The sequence below is a fragment of the Cervus canadensis genome, chromosome 33, assembly GCF_019320065.1.
Source record: "Cervus canadensis isolate Bull #8, Minnesota chromosome 33, ASM1932006v1, whole genome shotgun sequence".
NCBI lineage: Eukaryota > Metazoa > Chordata > Mammalia > Artiodactyla > Cervidae > Cervus > Cervus canadensis.
The window spans coordinates 34,658,623-34,671,866 of NC_057418.1; positions in this window are offsets into that span (position 1 = coordinate 34,658,623).

A 13,244-nucleotide genomic window follows, 5' to 3' on the forward strand; every position below is an offset into this window, starting at 1 on the left:
CACTGCGGCCAAATGCCAGGTACGACTTTGTTGAGCTGTGCCTCACTTCCACAAACCGCCTACACGTGAGGAAAACAGTCACACAGTGAAGACAGAGCACAAACAAAACAGTAGAGAAAATCCAACTAAGTGACCAAACACAGCAGAAAAGGGACGAGAATCCCGGTTAGGAGATAGAAATTGTGTGATCAAATTTTACATTTCTAAAATTCTATGCTATTTGCAAGAGATAGATCTAAAACATAGGGAAATAGACAACATTCAAGTAAAAGGGTGAGACCGAATTGATCAAGAACGTGACGTAAACTTAATAGAAATGTTAAGGAATGACATTCAGCTCTATAAGAAAGAGTAACTATATAATGATATAAATAGTCAATTCACCAGGGAAAGCAAAAAGTTTTAAACATGAATTCAGTACTTAATATGCCTCAAAATAAATAATGCAGAAATAAATAGAACTAAAAGGAGGAAAGGATAAGTCCTCCATTGCATCAGAGAATTTAGCATCTTACTCTAAAATAGGTAAGGATGAAAAAACAAGATTAAACAATGAACAAACTTGAACTAAGAACAAGAACCATATTTTTTAAAATCACACTGAAAATTTTAGAAAATTAACAATGTAAATATCTTTAAGCCAAATGACAACTGATTTCTAAGGAATAACATATGAAAAATTCAGTCCTCAACCTGAGTACAATTAAGATAGATCAAAATCTAAGAAGCTAGCTAGAGAATGAAACAAACTTCTGACAACCAATAAGCAGTTTGTATAATGCATAAATCAAAGATGTACATTAGACTAAGATAAATATATACACATATATACTCAAGGCTATAGATTTACTTCAGATGACTGTCTTAGCAGCAGTCATGACTGAAAATTAATCTGCTTAAGAAGTCAGAATGAGAAGTAAATGATGAAATAAATTTATAAAAAGTTAAAAGAAGAAAATAAGGATAAAAGGAGAAATTAATAAGAGAGAAATAAGTATTAGGTAGAAATGATCAACAAGGTTATATATTGGCATTTGAACCAATATGTCTCTAACATATAAAAGAGAGAGAGAAACAACATTAAGCAATAAAAAGAGGTCAGTGCAGTACATGCTGAAGACATTAAAATGCTAATGAAGCATATCATTAACAAGTTTCTATCAGTGCATTTGAAAGCTTAGGTGAAGGGAGCAAGTTTCTGTAGCCATGCAACTTTCCAAAATGATTCAGGATGATATAGAAATCCAAATAGTCCTATATCCCTTAAACAAATTCAATTAATTAATTCAAATTCTTCTCACAAATGAAACACCAAACCCATACCCAACTTCTGTTTGACAGAAGTTACAAACATTTAAGACAAAATTGATTCCAATGTATACACGCTCTTCTAGGGGATAAAAAAAATGAGAAAATGCCTTGTGTTTACATTGTCATTTCACTAATGCTCTACTGCATGATGAAAGGAAATATAAACATTTCTCCATTTGGGAAATGTGTTTCTATAAGTTCTGTGATACAGATTCATACATATTCTGCACATACATTGCAGCTATATAATCTGATACGTGGCATTTTGATGTGTGACATTCCAAATACTGAAATCCGTGCTTCCTAACTCTAGGGCCAATGGCAGCAATGCAGGCACCGAGGTGAAGACTTGGATTTGCAAAGCAGCAACGCTGCACCCAACCGCCCACGACCTTCTGCTCGATGGACAGAACATAATAGCCTAGCAAAATGCGCCCAGGGCCTCTTAAGGACTCAGTGCTCTGCAGGCTTTGCTTTCCATCTTTGTAGCAACTCTGAAGACAGGCTGTGCTCCTTTTTTCCCAGAGAAGAAAAGTGAGGTGCGTGTGTTAAGTAGCACCCGAAACAAAACAGGACTCCCAAGTGGAGGCACCGAGCTGGGTCTTCGGGTCATCTTCATGACGACTGGCTTCTCTCATCACATGTTTTCCTTAATTAAATATGGCCCGGTTCCATTCGACTAAATTAGCACTCATTCGGTGCTTCCTAGGAGCAAGGCATCACTCTGCCTGATGTAGTGGCAATGGGCGGCCTCAGAGAGCATCGAGCAAACGTGGACGCGTGTGAGAGATGGCAGAGCAGAGCCGTCGCCTGCACGCGGCAGGTCGTGTACTGTTCTCAATCGTTCGCTCCCTCCCAGTAAGGAGATCGAGTCTCCCATGTTTCCACACCACTTGCAGAAGCCCCCTCCCTCAGCTGGGACTGCGGGACACAGGATTCCGCCAGTGAGTGGGACGTGGGTGCACAGGACAGGTGCCGCATATGAGCAGAGCGACAGGGCCACCAGCGGCCTTGACGTCCAGACAGGGCCCGGGATGAGGGACTTGGAGCAGCGTCGAGCAGGGTTCTGTGTGCAGCTGACCCACGGCGGCCACGCTTATCACGTGAGCAGGAGAGAAGTGCTCTTTATGGGGAGGAAGTGAGACGTGTGGGCTACTGTTACCTTAGCAAACTCAGCTGCTCTACACATGTTTGTGCAAAGACACACACACACACACTCACATGCTACAGTATGAAGTGATGCAAAAATCAGGGAAGGTTTCAGAGAAGGGCCAACTGTTGACCTGAAGTTTGAAGGTTTTGCCCAATATTCACTCTGCTCCTCTAAATCCAATCCTCCTTCTGTCATCTGAGCTCGCACACACCCCACCTTAGGGATCCTGCGCCTGTCTGCTCCCACCATCCTGCCCACAGGATCCACCCCCAATGGAAGCCCAAGCTCCTCTCTCGTGTCCTTGAGTTACACTGGCCACGACCGCTGGGACACACCAGAAGTTCCTAAAGCAATGACACCACACTGGTTTACCTTAGGAAAACAGAGAGTCTTGTTCTGCTCAGCCAGTGGGAAAAATATGAGTGCTGAGTTAACAGGGCTGTGTTTTCTCATAAACAAGAGCAAAGTATCCTCAATTCATCACAATCTATTAGTATCTTCTTGTTTATTAACTCGGGGTGCCTGTTTAGTCAATTCATTCTCATTCGACTCTTTGCGACCCTATGGATTGTAGCCCTCCAGGCTCCTCTGTCCATGGGATACTCCAGGCAAGAACCCTGCAGTGGGTTGCCATTTCCTCCTCCAGGGGATCGTCCCAACCCAGGGATCAGATCTGTGTCTCCTGCAATGCAGGTGGATTCTTTACCACTGAGCCACTTGGGAAGCCCTTTAACTTGTAGACACTCTTTTCTGTTACTTCAAAAGGGAATTTGGCTGGTTGTAGGGGTGAGGAATATGGGGACGTACCCAAGTTCTTCATCTCCTGCTCCATCCCATCAGCAATTCCCTCAGGTTCTAAGTTAACCCAGCGACTGGGGAGGGGCAAGGCCTGGAACTGAGGACTCCTGACACATCATTGATCTCAACTTAGTTTAGATGCACTGATCTGGGTGTGGTACAAATGACTTCCGTCCAAAATACCAGAAGAAGGGGTCCTCTCAAATGCTGTCATCTGTAAGCCCGTAGGCAGAATGAACAACAAGCCTGACACTTTGGAAAAAGCTGGGACTCAGGCATCATCCGTAGAACGAGGAATGCACTCTTGATAAAAGAAGGACCCACCAAAGCCAGGATTGCAACACTGGTTTCAGGCAGGAGGTCACAGGCAACCACAATGCAGGCCCTGAACATTTCAAAACAAGGTCAGCAGGGTTTGGAAAACACAGGCTGCAAAGTGAGGAGCGTGTCTTCACATGGGTCTGTCCCGCAACCATCCATCCGACCCAACCCAAACTGTGAGTACCTGGCCTTCGAACTGGGCCAGCTTTTGACTTTGGATTTGACCACAGATTCTTTTGTTTCACCATTAGGGAGTAATTGATCTCTGAGAAGTAAATTTCAGGAAAATGTTGGGAAAAGGAAGGCAGATGGTCCTTGGCTGAGTCAGGAAATGCAGGACAGTCTCATCCGTGAAGAACGTTCTGAGGTTCTTCACCTGCCCTCTCTCACTGGATGTTGGATCACAGGTTTCAGGGCCTTTTTTCCCCAAACTCTGACTTTGGGAAAGCAGTGACAGAAGCCAGTAGGCAATCAACGAGATTTTGATTAATGAGTTACGAATAGTGAAAAGTGAGTCACTCGAAGTCACTCAGTCGTGTCCAACTCTTTGTGACCCCATGGACTAAACAGTCCATGGAATTCTCCAGGCCAGAATACTGGAGTGGGTAGCCTTTCCCTTCTCCAGGGGATCTTCCCAACCCAGGGATGGAACCCAGGTTTCCCGCACTGCAGGCGGAAGTTTTAGTTTTGTACCTGCTTTCCTTTTCCTTGACTCACTATATCTCCACAGGAGGAAAGACGTTTTTTTAACTACTTTGCTCTCTGGAAAGGCACCCGTACGCTTTCTAACCAGTGCATATGGCGCCGCGTGTCTGAGGACTCCTGGCTCACGTGTGTGAGGGCTCGTGTGTGCGCGCCTGTGCCTGGACCACAGGGGTTGCCCCGAGCAAAGAACCGCTTCTTCACTGCAGGCAATCACAGGGCACCGCAGGCAGGCACCTACACGACACCCTCTCAGGAGGTAAACGGAGAAAAGCAGGCCGGGCCCCGACGTCATCACAGACTCTGCCTCCTGTTATTTGCTAGTAGGTTTCATGAAAACTCATTCCAATTTAGCCTAATTCATTAATGCTGCATCATAACACCAGTAAGTACTTCTAGATCCTTTTGACTCAGTTGAAAATTATTCTAAATATGGGTCCTAGAATTAAATACATCTCTGCACATCTAGTTCATCACCGCCGAAGCTACGGAATTCTCAGTGATTTCTTTTACAACTTGGCCTCTTTTTTATGTGCTCTTTACAGTATATTTTCTGATGTAAGTGCCCGGACGCCCCCAAAAAGTGGAAGAAATGAATTGCACTAAACTAAGGAACAGGCTGATTCTGTAGCACCACCTAGAGGCTTGGGAGATCATGACAGTCTTTCTAATAAGCAAGACATTCTCTTCCTCTCCTTGAAATTTAGTTTTGGGGGGGGAGGGGGGCGGGAAATGCCTTTTTATCTTCCTTACGCTCATCAATTTAACCCTGATTGTTTAAACCCATGGTATACCAGTGGCCTTCACTTTGATAACATCTTGTCTTTTCTGAAAAACATCTCTGAGTGCAGTTACGAGACCACGAAGACCTCACTGAGACGGACCAGAATATTTCAGGGCCTATTGTTCAATCATGAAACTCAGTCCCAGGCAGAAATGGGGCTTCCCTGGTGCTTCAACTGTAAAGACTCCTCCTGCAATGCAGGAGAGGTAAGTTCCATCCCTGGAAAAGGAAATGGCAACCCACTCCAGTACTCTTGCCTGGAGAATCCATGGACAGAGGAGCCTGGTGGGCTACAGTCCATGAGGTCGCAGAAGAGTCGGACACGACTGAACGACTAAACGACAACAAAAACAACATCCTGGGGAAAAGATATTTTCAAGCATTACATCAGATAGGGTTTTATTAAAGGTAGGAAAATATTCAACTGGACATCTAAGCAAATGCATCTTTACCCAGTGCATCTGTTTTGAATGCCAAGTAAAACGTGTTAGAGAAAAGCAAAGGAAGAAGCACAAAGTGTCTATTATTTTTCCAGCGTGCTTCCCCATTTCCGTTCCAAACCACTTCTTTATCTCAGGCAAGTTGGCAGTCTCCGGGGTGCGTCTGCCTTTAATGAATATTTCCTTTTGCAGAAGGCTGCCCAAAGCTATCAGTGATCCCTGTTTCCTCTGAATTAATGCCATTTATAAGCGGTAAAAGGGAAAAATGTTGGCAATATATGATTATGGATTAAATGATGCAGTTTCAGGGTCAGTCTACAGAAAGCACTTAAGGAAGAATCTGACAAGCGGAGATGAATGGACGCGAAGGCGGGTGTTCACAGCAGTCCCGGCCGGGGCCCGGCGGACGCCCGGGCTCTGCTGACACCTGCTGGCGGCCGGGAGACGCGAGCCCGCGCGTCCGCACTCGGCTCCGGGCCGTCGTCTGCTCGGAGAACAGCTCTCCCTGGAGGTCACGGCTCGCCTTTAGACTAGGAGACCAGTCAATGAGCCTTCTCTCCGTGTTCTGACTCATGTCCGGAAACATGTTCTGAACCCATGGGGTACGCGAGGTGTTCAGTGTGAAATTCCCTAATGCTTTATCGAAGCCAATAATACATTTAAATAATATACACGTGAGAGCAAGCCAGACCTAAAAGAGAGAACTGGAGATCAGTTTGAGGTTATGAATTAAGTTATCACTTTAGGATATTCTCTGCCTCCGTGCAGTCAATACATGAACACTGCATTTTGCCAAATTTTGGTTGAAACATGAGAAATGCATTCAGTGACTCTGTGAGCGTGTACACATACCTCCATCCAGGAGGGAAGCTCTGTCTTCTCTCTCTCTCTCAATCTCAACAGGGCTGAAAATAAATTTGATGCAGTATTTCTAATTTTTTTTTTCCTCTTTCAAATTGACTAAGTATTTGATTTCTCCCTAGAGTCTGACTGGTTACTTCTAGGTCGAGATGTAATTTCTGCCGTGCATTAAAGCTAATTTGGATTGTAAAAAAGTACAAGACCAGGAAGTCAATTCCGAGACCAGATATCCTGAGAGGAGAGTGCAGGATAAGCAGGGAGAAATTAATCAGCCCGGCCTTGAGCCATTTCACTAACTTGGACAGGAGGGCTGGTGGGATTCCCCGGGAAACTGACCCCGGGGGCTGGAGTCACAGCCCTTTGGCGGTGTGTTGCTTGGCCTCACTGCGTGAGAAATGGAAATAAGGCGTCTGTCAGGAGCATGGGAAATCTCGGGGAGGTGGAAATGCAGACGACTAATTACAACACAGGGAAGCTGCAATTCCCATAGCTTCCTGAGCTGCATTCACAACTCTGGTGGGAGGGGAAGGGAAGATATCTGAGGCCTTTCATTGGAGCCCAGAGGTATTTTAATGTCGTGATACCCCCCAATGGGGTGAGCTGAGAAAACTCACCCCAAGGACTCTTGGATACAACACTGCTTTTCTCTGTGTAAAAGAGAAGCTGGCAGTAAGGGCTCCTCTGGGAAATAATGGTTTAAAAGTTTATAAATACCTGCAGGTACATCCTCCCCCTGGCCAGGTATGCATCTCTCCAGGAATGTATTTAGCAGGCTCACTCGTTGTTTTGTTTCTCTAGCTTGGCGTGTTATTTCCCTGGATTATCAGCCAATGAATATTTATATTAGAGCAGCATAAGTGTATTCTTTCCTGTCATTCTAATCAAATGTATTCAACAAAATATAGCAAAACAAATTCACGTATTCTCAAATGAATGTCAGAAAAATAGGATACATGGGCGATATGTCTTCTACCTGAGAAAAAGGATAAGACCTGATTACTGAGTAACAAGGCTCACGGGCACTGCTGGTCAATTAGCAAGGATGGGAAAACGAGGAGGAGATCCACATGGCCAGACCAGCGCACCAAGGCCGTGCTGTGTGGACCGCATGATGGACATGATGGACACTGAGCTACATTCCAGCTGAGGAGCTGACAAGGAAATCAACTCATTTCTTACCTCACTTTTTCCTCCTCGTGAGTGTGTTGGGTGTGACATTTATTTTGAAACTTTAATACAGATGTATTATGCTATTTTTTCATTGAACTTTGTATAGCTATTCCTCTATTATGAAAACATACATTCATATAAACATTAATTAATAATTGGATGTATGGATTCATCCCAATTTTCTCATTACAAATAGAGGTAAAATAATTTAAAACTTAGAGCTATATTTTCCCACATTTTTTATTATTTTTCTAGGCTGAATCCCCAGTAGTAGAAATATGGACGTAAAAGTTAAAAAGATCTAAATTATTTCACTTCATATAACCAAAACACTCTAGTAATGAAATCTTACCTCTCATAGCAATGTATAGAACTAGCTCATTGTTCAGTATACTTTTTGCTAATTTATCTTGCCAAAAATGATTTATGGGGAAAATGAGCTACTGAGTTTGTTTATTCTCCTAGATAGAGAAAAACAGTGGAAAGTCGGGAATATGGCTCCAAAGCCTGGAAAACAGTTCTGGGCTAGAGATATTGAGCTTAGGGTTTTGAGGGAAGCAGAAGAGAGTTGAAGCCAAGAGCTTTTGGGAAGCACACCCAGGTTATGTGCTCAGCTGTGTTCTTTAATTACTTAAAGTTTGAACAAAAAATGATAGAAAGTGGCAAAGAGTAGTAAAAACAATGTGCAAGACAACAGCTATAATGTCACCGATGATGAAAACGTCAGTAATAAAAACATGTATTCAGAATATGTTCGGTTCCAGGCTACCCATGCGTATTTATTCACAACAAGGCAATCATACATGGTAAGTGCTATTAATATTGCTATTACAGAAATGAGGAACTGAGGTCCAAAGCTCAACTCACAGGTGTGGATATGAAACTTCCTTCCAGTTTGTCTGAATCCAAAGCTTGTGCTCCTATCCATCAAGTTAGGCCACTCACCCAAAAGTCATTAACTAATGAAGATGTTAGATTGACGGACTGAAATTGAGCTTTAGATTTGTCTTGTTCAACTCAATATATTTAATAGGTTTGTTGACTTAAAGTTCTTAAAATTCCTTTTGCTCCTAGAGAAGTTGCTAAATATTGTATATATAAATACATATATGAAATTAAAATAAACATATTAATATATAGAAATACAGCATGTCTATATTACATATACATATATAAATATAACCTAATTCATAAAATTAGACCTGTAATTGAAAATTAAGCAGTAATATTTCCAATCTGTATTTCATGACTTCAGCATAAAAATGCTTTAAGTACTTTAAAATGTAGTTGATGAAATGCCTGTGCCTTTGTGTGAAGCAGCCTGATTGTTAAAGGCCTCAGCCTTGAAGAGCCTCACATATTCTTGAGATTTACCTCCAGAAGCTTCCCATGCAATCTGAGAAGAAGTCCCTAGAACTTCCTACAGAGGGTGAGGAAAAGTGGCAATTTGGGGAAAAGTTCAGAACTCTCTGTTTTTCTTAACAGGTCTGCCCTCAAGGGAGGTGATTTTACTAGAAATTTGCTTATTAGGGTTTTTCTGAAAGCTATCTGAACTAAGGGAAGGAAAATACCCAACTCAAGCTCACTAAGACACTGGAACTTACTCTCAGGACCATAGAATGATTCCTCGGCCAACCTCTTACCTCCGCATCAAGAAGGCATTGACATAACAACAGGAGCTTGCAGCTAAAAGAACGACAAGCCTCAGATCCTGCTTCAGGAGGCTCCAGGGAAACCCAAAGGAAACAGAGGAGACAAAAGCAAGGACACTACAGGAAATTTAACCTCAGACATACACCATGACTGCTGCAAACATTAAACATAGCCTAACTTCCAGCCAGATAAACAAAACTTCACACCAAAGGACTGTCTTCTTTTGTTCCTTTTACCTAATGTATTATGTCCTCCTTCAACAAAAAAGTCAGAAGGCATGCCAAAAGTAAAAAAAAAAGTATTGAAGAGACAAACCAGGAATTAGAACCATACTCAAATGTCACAAAGATTTGGGAATGACCAGACATGGAATTCAAAATCACTATGATGAATATGCTAGATCTTCCAGTGGAAAAGTTAACAACGTACAAGAAAGTATGGGTAACACAAGGAAGGAGATGGAGACTCAGAAAGAATCAAACAGAAATGTTAGAAATCAAAAACACTGTAACAGAAATGAAGATTGCCTCTGATGGCCTTATCAATAGACCAGACACGGCCAAAAAAGAACCAGTAATCTTGAAGTTATGTGAATAGAGATCTCTACAACAGAAATGCAAAAGGATAAAGGAATGAGAAATATGGAACAGAATAGCCAAGAAGTGTGGGCCAATTACACAGATGTAAGGCACACACAATAAGAATACCAGAAGAAGAAAGCAAGAAAGGAAAAGAGGAAATGTTTGAAAAAATAATGGCTAAGAATTCTGGAAAATTAATGACAGATATCAAGCTACAGGTCTAGGAAGCTCATAGAATACCTAATAAGATGAATACCAAAAATCTACACCTAGGCATATAATATTCAAACTTCAGAAAATTAAGACAAGGAGAAAATTTTTGAAAGAAGGCAAAGGGAAAAAATAATCCTATACTCTATACACTGGACTCCTCTTCAGAAACCATGGAAGCAAGAAAGAATTTGGGTGTAATATTTTAAATATTCAGAGAAAAAAAAACAACCTTCAGCATATCCAGGGAAATCATAATTTTAAAAGTGAGGGAGAAATAAAGATTTTCGCAGAAAAATAAAAATTGAGGGAACTTATTTCCAGCTGCTGCTGCTGCTAAGTCGCTTCAGTCGTGTCCGACTCTGTGCGACCCCATAGATGGCAGCCCACCGGGCTCCCCCGTCCCTGGGATTCTCCAGGCAAGAACACTGGAGTGGGTTGCCATTTCCTTCTCCAATGCATGAAAGTGAAAAGGGAAAGTGAAGTCGCTCAGTCATGTCCGACGCTTCGCGACCCCATGGACTACAGCCTACCAGGCTCCTCTGTCCATGGGATTTTCCAGACAAGAGTACTCGAGTGGGTTGCCATTGCCTTCTCCATTATTTCCAGCAAATTTGCTTTATAAGTAAAGTGAAAAGAAGTTTTTGAAAGAGAAAAAATTTTATAGGTTTGAAATTCAGATCTACATTTAAAAAAAAAGAGCATTAGATAAAGAATAAATATGATAAATAAAATGTTTTATTTCTTATTTTTAATTCATTAAACAGATAACAGGTTTTTTTTTCTAATTATAATATCAACAATGTGTCAGTGATTGTAGCATATGAAGTGAAGTGAAAGTGGCTTAGTCATGTTCGATTCTTTGGACCCCATGGACTATACAATCCATGGAATTCTCCAGGCCAGAATACTGGAATGGGTAGCTGTTCCCTTCTCCAGGGGATCTTTCTGACCCAGGGATTGAACCCGGGTCTCCCACATTGCAGGCAGATTCTTTACCAGCTGAGCTACTAGGGAAGCCCCTTGTAGCATATGGGTAAGTGAAATGAGTAACAGCAGTGTTGCTAGGGATGGGGGAGGGAATTACGAATTCTGTGTTACAAGGTCTTGCACTAAACATGAAGCAGTATAGTGTTATTTGAAAGTGACTTGGATTAGCTGTAACTGTATATTGCAAACACTAAGATGACCACTAAAAAAGTTAAAAAGGATGTATAACTGACTTGCTAATGGAAAAAAGAAAACCAGATCATATCAAATACTCAGTAAAAATCAGAGAAGGCAGAAAAAGAGGAAAAGTCAAAAAACAAAGGAAAAAAGGCAATGAACAGAAAGCATCTACAAATATAGTAAATATTCATCTAAATATGTAAATGATCAGTCTTAAATGTTAATGATATAAATATATCAATCAAAACACAAAAACTTTCAGAATAGTACAAAAACAAGAACCAATATTATGTTGTTTATAAGAAATCCACTTTAAATATAAAGGCACAGATTGATTCAAAGTAAAGAGATGGAGAAGGGTACACCAAACTAACATTAACCAAAAGAAAAATGGAAATTTTATACTAATTTCAGGCAAAGCAAACTTCAGAGCAAGAAAAATTAACAGAGATAAACAAAAGCATTACTTGATGGTGAGAGGATCAATTCTCCTAGAGGACACGACAGTCCTTAATATGTATGCTCGTGACAACAGATCATCAAAATATGTAGGAAAAAATTGCAAAGAAAAATACATGAACCCACTATGACAGTTGGCGATTTCAATACCCTTGTTTCAGTAATAGATTCAGCAGGGAGAAAATCTATAAAGGTATAATCAAACTAAACAGCACCATCGGCCAACTGGATCTACTTGACATAGTTTACTTCACCCAACAATAGAACATACATTCTTCTCAAGCACACGGAGAACAGTCATCAATACAGAAGACATCTTGGGTAATAAAACACATCTTGACAAATTTAAAAGATTAGACATCATGCAAAGTGTTTTCACACAACAATGGAATTAAAGTGGAAATCAATAACAGAAAGATGGCTGGAAAATCCAGTGTATTTGGAGATTTAACAATGCACTTCTAATGCACAAGTGACTCGTAGAAGAAAGCCCCTAGATAATTCTAAAATATTTTGAACTAAGTGAAAATGAAAACGCTGCTGCTGCTCTTTAGTCACTGAGCTGTGTCTGACTCTGCAGCCCCAAGGACTGTAGCCCGCCAGGGTCCTCTGTCTGTGGGGCTTGCCAGGCAAGAACACCTGAGTGTGTTGTCATTTCCTTCTCCTGGGAATCTTCCTGACCAAGGGACCTAACCTGGGTCTCCTGCATTTCAAGCAGATTCTTTACCACTGAGCCACCAGAGAAGCCCCCAAATGAGAGGACAGCACAACAAAATCTATGGGGTGCAGCCAAAGCAGTTCTGGGAGGGAAATTCATAGCATTGGATGTACAGATTAGAGAAAAAGAACAATATTAACTAAGTTGTCTAAGCTTCCATTTTAGAAAGAGACAAAGAATTATAAATAATAAACAAGGTCTAAATAAATAAGACCCAAATAAGTGGAAAGATATTCTGTGTCCATGAATAGGAAAACTTATTATTGTTAAATTATCAGTTCTGCCCAACTGGATCAATAGAGTCAGTGAAATCCAAATCAGCATTCTGCAAGTTATATTGTGAATATCAACAAATCAGCCCTAAAGTTTATAAAGAAAGGCAAAAGGCCAGAGTGCTGAATACTTATTGAAGGAGAAAAACAAAGAGAATTGACATTATCTGACTTCAAGTCTTCTCAAACATCAGGGCTCAGTAATCAGAGCAGGGGGTACTGGAAAGTGATAGACAAAGAGGACAGTGGAGCAGAATAGAGGCAATAAAAACTTCCACATGAAAAGAGTCAACTGATCGCTAACAAAAAAAAAGCAACGGAAATTCTCTGGGAAAGGATAGTCTTTCAACAAACAGTGCTGAAACCACAGGGCCTCCACATGGCGGGAAAAATTAATTTAGACACTGACTCTACACTTTCCACAAAAAGTAGCTTAAAATGGAATATAGACCTAAATGCAAAATATAAAGGCGTGAAACCCCTAGAAGAAAACATAGAAAACTCTTTATGGATTTGAGTTTGACAATGAGTTTTTAAATACAACACCAAAAGAACGATCTGCAAAAGAAATACTGATAAATTGGGCTTCATTAAAATTTAAAACTTCTCTCCTGCAAGAGATATTGCTAAGAGAATGAAAA